Source organism: Macrobrachium nipponense, chromosome 27, assembly GCF_015104395.2.
Source record: "Macrobrachium nipponense isolate FS-2020 chromosome 27, ASM1510439v2, whole genome shotgun sequence".
Taxonomy (NCBI): domain Eukaryota; kingdom Metazoa; phylum Arthropoda; class Malacostraca; order Decapoda; family Palaemonidae; genus Macrobrachium; species Macrobrachium nipponense.
Genome location: NC_087216.1, coordinates 77,536,230 through 77,542,812, shown reverse-complemented (window position 1 = coordinate 77,542,812; position 6,583 = coordinate 77,536,230).

Below are 6,583 nucleotides of genomic sequence, written 5' to 3'. Positions count from 1 at the left end.
AATATAATGAAATTAAATAGTTATAAATAGGCCTAAGCTTTCACGTAGGCAGATTTTGCTCTCTCTCTCTCTCTCTCTCTCTCCACTTTTAAAACACATTTGAAAAAATATTATCACTCAATATCTCAAAGTACATATAATAAATTAAGTATCTCTGTAGGTAGGCCTATGGTCTCTCTCTCTCTCTCTCTCTCTCCACTTTTTGAACCATTTGAAAAAATATTATCACTTAATCTCTCCAAGTAAATATAATGAATTGAGTATCTATCGATAAGCCTATGCTTTCGCGCTCTCTCTCTATCGTCATAATATAATCAAAACTTCATTCAGGTGATGAGAAAAATCTGTCTCTTTACCACTAGCATCATTAGTAGTAGAAGTGGTAGTTGTAGCATCATGAGAATAGTGAATTAAAGACCAATACTTCAGCAACAAAATCAACAAACAGGCAGACATATAAGAAAGAAAAACTGAAGAAAGATCGATAAGGCTGACGTAGGTAACTCCAAAAGGTCTCGAGCGCCGTGAGGGAGGAAGAGACGGTACTACAGGTATAATTCATGTCGTAGAACATCTCCCCCGAAATATCATTCGTTCTAACCATATTGGAAAGACGACTCGCCATACTGCCTAGAGGATAAAACAGGTCACCTATGCCATTTAAAGCAAAATGGAGGATATTTGTTATAGAAGAGAAACATAACCTCTGTTAAGAAGAATGTTTAGAACATTTAGTTGTTTGAAAATGTTGATCAAACCACCATCTTATCTCTCCTGGTTCAGCATGAAACACAACAAGTATATAGTTTATGGATACACATGACGTTTTATACAGCAAAATAAAAGTTACAGAAGCTGCTAAAATAAAAAGACGCCCACTATTTCATCTCTGGGTAAGTAAGGAAGGATAAGGGAGAAAAGCATCCTACTACAAGACCCTCAAACGTCCTACAGGAACGATTCTTTATGCAAAACCTTCCACACGCCCCCACCCCCACCAAAACACCCCCCCCCCCCTTAACAATTGATTCACGGTGCGCCTTCAACTCCTTCGAGGTGTTCCTCCCAGTAGGTACTTACACCTTTCAAATCTTCTTACTGCCAATTTCCTCTTCAACGCTGAATGACCTCCTCACAGGGCCCAGCGCTTGGCCTTTGGCCTCAGTTCGGTATTCTATTCCCTTCTATTCAATTTGTTAGTTCATCGAATTGAACTGAATTGAATTGAATATAGAATTTAGGCAAAGAGCCAAGTACTATGACCCACGAGGTCATTCAGCGCTGAAACGGAAATCGACAGTAAAAGGTTTGAAAGGTGTAACAGGAGAAAAACCTCAGAGCAGTTGAAGAAGCACTAGGAATCAATTGCTAAGGAGAGGGCGGAGAGTAAAATGAAAGGAGGTACAGTAAAAGGAACAAAAGGGGTTGCAGCTAGGGCCGACGGCACGCTGCAAAGACCCTTAAGTAACGCCTACAGTGCACCGTATGAGGTGCACTTCTTACGGAGATGTTAGTTCATCCTTCTTACGCCAAAGACACCGAGACCCCGAGGGAGGGAATCCTCCTACATCCCGCCTGAGCAATGTTCTTCCTCTTGAGAGGAGACTTCGGAGGGAATGAAGGGACGTGTTGAAGGCTTCATTTATTCTCCTCGGGAGATGTTATGACTCATCGGAACTTCTAAACAGATTCTGAGGCTCTGGGTCGTACCGATGGGACTTCGTGTATCCAAGGGCTCTCTCTCTCTCTCTCTCTCTCTCTCTCTATCCTTCTCCTCTCCTCTCTCTCTCTCTGTGTGTGTGTGTGTGTGTGTGTGTGTGAGGAGCAGGAGGACACAAAGACGTTTTGCTAAAAGCGTCATGACATTTTCCCGACTCTTCGTAGTGTCTTCATCACAATTTCGAGGGGCGTACAAAATAGAATAATATAAATTACACTTACATTACAAACTTTATAAACAAAAGCGCCGTCAATGAAAATTCAATCCATTAAAAAACTATCATTTACGTATACGCAAATAAAAAAAAACTAGTTAAATTAATTAAATTTGTAATATTACAAAATGTAAATAAAAAAAAGCAAGTAGAAACTGAATACCTATTCAGAAGGAAATGAAGGACAGAGAAAAACAAATATAGAATGAAAGGTAACGGTAACTGAGGAGCAGAAGCTTTGATTAGAAGTGAACGAGGGGAAGAGTCGTTTCCTCATCACCGGTTCCAGATTATTGCCAATTGACTGTTGTTGGAGACGCCTCCTAAACAGGAAAATCTCTCTTTGCAGCAGAGGTCTTGTAGTACAATTTGGAGTGGTTGGTTTCTTATGTTGGAAATTCCACCTGTGGGTCTGAGATTGTACTGTCTGTGCGATAACTTCCTCTACGGTGGGAATCTGTTCTCACCTTCAGTAGCTTGTTGCTGGGTCCAGTATAGGTTTCACATGAAATGAGGACAAGTTGTCTGTATTTGCAAACGTAACTGGAGGACATACAAGAGCCCAAACGGTGGTCTTTGTCATTTTGTTCTTTTCCTCTTTTATTATAGAAATATATTTGTATTTCAATCATTTACATTATTTGAATCATTCTCATAATACATCAGTATAAATATAAACTTAGATAACATTTAGCTACAAAATCATTATAAATCAAAATCAAAACGTATGATTTGAAATTTCATTGTAATTGAACAATGACCCTCTAGTCTAGTGAGTGGACTGATGGGAATTGAATGGACCTGCATGGCTCCTGGAAAGCTTTGTATCAATTGAGAAAACTTTTTTCTAAATGAGCCATCTGGCAAATACGGAAATTTAGCATAACAATATTGTTGAGGATCTGTATGCATAGTTGTTTCATTAGAAAAATGTTAATCTGTAAGCAAGGAAAGCTTTATAAGTGGCAGTTATCATCCTTAAAGTGATTGTATCAGAAGAACTCGTCTAGAAACAGCAGCCAGTTAGACGCTGCCATTAAAGCCCTGTGGAGGAGATGGAAAATAGAATGGAAACTATAGAAATTCGACCGTAAAATTCTTGGTCTAAAAATTTAAAAATTGGCTGTTAAAAATATGATCTTGTCTGAGAACAGGGACGTCTGAAGAAGAGAGATGATTCTCATTTTCAAATTTGTTAAGTAATGGACATCCATCTGAACAGATCTTCCTCAGAAATCGTTAATGGAATCAGGTGGAGATCACGTGACACGAGGAAATACTGCTGCTATAATTACTCCAGTTCTTCAGAGGGAGAGAGAGACACCCACTCGCCTTATCATTAGACTTCCCAATATGAATGACTCTTATCAAAGAGAATCTCATTCGTAATCACAATAATAATAATATGTAAACTGTACGTAATGGCCGTTGTTTTAATGGGACACTGAGGTGTAATGGAGAATTCAAAGTACGTTATTCACTTGCGTCAGGGAAACCTCTGGTTGAAATATATGGGTTGGAATATGAAACCTTAGAGTTTGTAATCAGCCGCTTGGAAATTTTAAATGATCCACATCAATACTTGTGTAGGTAAAAATGCAAAAAAAAAAATTATAAATGATTTAATGATAAATGCTGCAGTATTTCACCCTATGAGAGTTGCTCAGTAGTAAGATTCATATCTCATTGTTGTAGTTCTTGAAGCATTATCCTATTTAGGAATTTTTTACCGTACCTCCCTTTATATTCCCTTTCTTCCATCTCACTTTCCTCACCCCTCTCCTAATGGTTGTTTCATAGTGCAACTTGGATAGGCTTTCCTCCTGTTACGCCTTTCAAACCTTTCTACTCTCAATTCCCCTTTCAGCGCTGAATGACCTCATAGGTCCCAGTGCTCGGCCTTTGGCCTGAACTCTTTATTCTATTATATTCTTTTATGATCATGAAGCATAATCTATTACGTTAATGCAAATTGTATAATGAAGGATCATTCATTGTCTACTATTAGTGGCTGTGTTTCTTTCCCCTCCAATTCCAGAGCAATCGATTATGCAAATGACGCCATTTGATCATTTCTGCTCTGGGCATTTGTACCTAAGGCATTAGTAGCATTTAGTGGGATGAAGAGCCTTTTCAATATTTGCCTTTAGTTTTCAGGAAACTGCTTCCTTGCTTTATCACTATGTTAGAACTGAATTTACATTGCATGAGTGATTGTACATGTATCAAAATGAATACTTATGATTAGTCTATCATATTTATTGCAAAATAAATTGACGAAACTTTGCGTAATGGTTTTGTTTTGCTTTTATCTGTGATATTCAAAGTTCTGATGAATTTTCCGCCGAAGGATTTGATTTGAATGAAGGTATATTACAGAGGTGGAAACTGAAATCATGACTGACTGATTTCATGTTATTTCTGACCCACTTTGAACAGAAATATGACAGATAGTGGACTTACCAAGTGAAAATACTTCACTGTTTATTATTTAAGAAATTTATTTATTAATTTAATTTTCGAAATTTGTTATTCTTTGGTTAGTTTGGCTAGAACAGGAGATATTCTTAGTAAACTTTTGTGTGATTAATTTAATTCCTTTTCATTCATTTTCTCACCTAATTTCTGTTGAGTTATTCCTTACGTGGGTGTCCCTGAAAACAAAGACTGCAATGACAATGAATGGAGAGAGAGAGAGAGAGAGAGAAATATCTGGGTAAATTCAAGTAAATCTCAAGATATTTGCTATATAATATATATATATATATATATATATATATATATATATATATATATATATTGCTACTTTCAAAATGCATATATCCCCTCTTAGACTGTTTAAAATGTTATGTAGAATTATGGCAACATTTTTTCAGATTCTTAGCTAGCTTAGAGATAGGATGTTTAAAATGTGTGTTCAGATTTCGCATAACATAATGTAAAAGAATATATATATAACGTAGAATGTAGAAAGAGAGAGAATATCTTTGTCCGTTCAAAGCTAGAGTTGTTTTTCAAAATCTGTCAACACATTTGATAAGCGAGCTCGAGTCTTCATTTGTGTTTTGAGATTCTGTCATCATGTATGATAAGGGAAGTCTGCTTCGGTCGATCGAATCGGGTACGTGTCTTTTTTTAACAGAATCGTCTCATACACGTATGTCTTTGTCAAAGCCACGTGCAGATTACACATTTTGTATGTAAAGTTGCGTAAGATTTCGAAGCTTCTGGAAGCATTATTGCCAAAAACATTTTGTGTCATCTCTAGTCCAGCTTCCGTAAGGGAGAATTTTTTCATTCGGGCTTAGATACTCGAGGCGTTCAGATCTCTCTCTCTCTCTCTCTCTCTCCATCGCATAGCACTTTTGATCTTAAAGTAATGTAACGATTTCATATTGAATGGTCACTCGTAACTTGAGAAATTCATATTTAATATTTCTTAGAGTTTATTTAGTGTTAAATAGTATTTTTTGTGAAATCTGAACAAACATTGTTTCGTAACGGCGCCTGATTTTGTGAAAGTGTGAAAAGAGCTGCAGCAAGAAAGAAAGAAATTGGAATACCAAAAAGGTAAAGTGTGTTATATTTTTCTTAGTTGCAACTAATAACTGATAGGAACAGTGGTTTTTTTCGGAAAAAACTAAATAACTGATGGTTACAGTGTTTTGAGAGAAACTATTTACGTTTTTACACATTGCAAATTTTTTGTGTTTTGTGTTTGTTTCATTTTTGTGCATTTGTTCATTTTCTTATTGAAGTGTGCCTTTTTTATTTTATATTCTGTGTGATTAATACTTTTTGCAAATTTTGATATTGTCCACATTGTTCTGTATTTTCATTTGCATTCACAATTTAATTGACTTAGTTATTTTCATTGCTTAATCATTGCACAATTAATTAAATTTAACACTTGTGAATTAATTTGCATTTACTTAGAATTCTTTTCAAGTTTTATTGTTGTTTAGCACTTGTGAATTAATTTCAAATTTTCAATTATTGCCTAACACTTTTGAATTTTGATTGAATTAATTTTCTTGAATTTTGTGATAAATTAATTTTGATTTAATTTTACTTAATTGATTCAAGAATTAATTAAACTTTAGTTTGTTTTCAAGTAACAGTAATTTTCCCTGATATTGTGAATTTTACTTATAAATTGAGTTTAATAATAAATTTTTTTATTTAAAATTTTTATAAGTATTTCATTTCTAACCAGTATATTTGCATTTGATTATATTGAAGTTAGGTAGAAACATAAAGTGGTAATTGATCTGTTTTCCTTCATTAACTTGAAGTGACTTAGAACCAGGGAAGTACTTAGACTTTTGAAATCAGGGAAATACTTAGACTTTTAAAGTTGTCAATGGAGTGATGCCCTTTGATTAATTTAATTACTTACAAGATTACCTCACTCCTGTTTTGATGAACTTAGTCTGATTTTCTGCAATAATGGTAAGTTGTTAAGGGATCACTGTTGCCTTTAGAGTATTCAGTCGTTTAATACCTGTGATGAGGGTTCAGGTGTCTGGCTTTTGTGAGGTATCAGTTAATGAATGGTAAGGTAGTACGTAACCAATGCACTTGGCAACTTAACCCCCCCAAGTAATTAATGGTGCCCAGAGACCCAGGAAAGCAGATTTCATTATCAC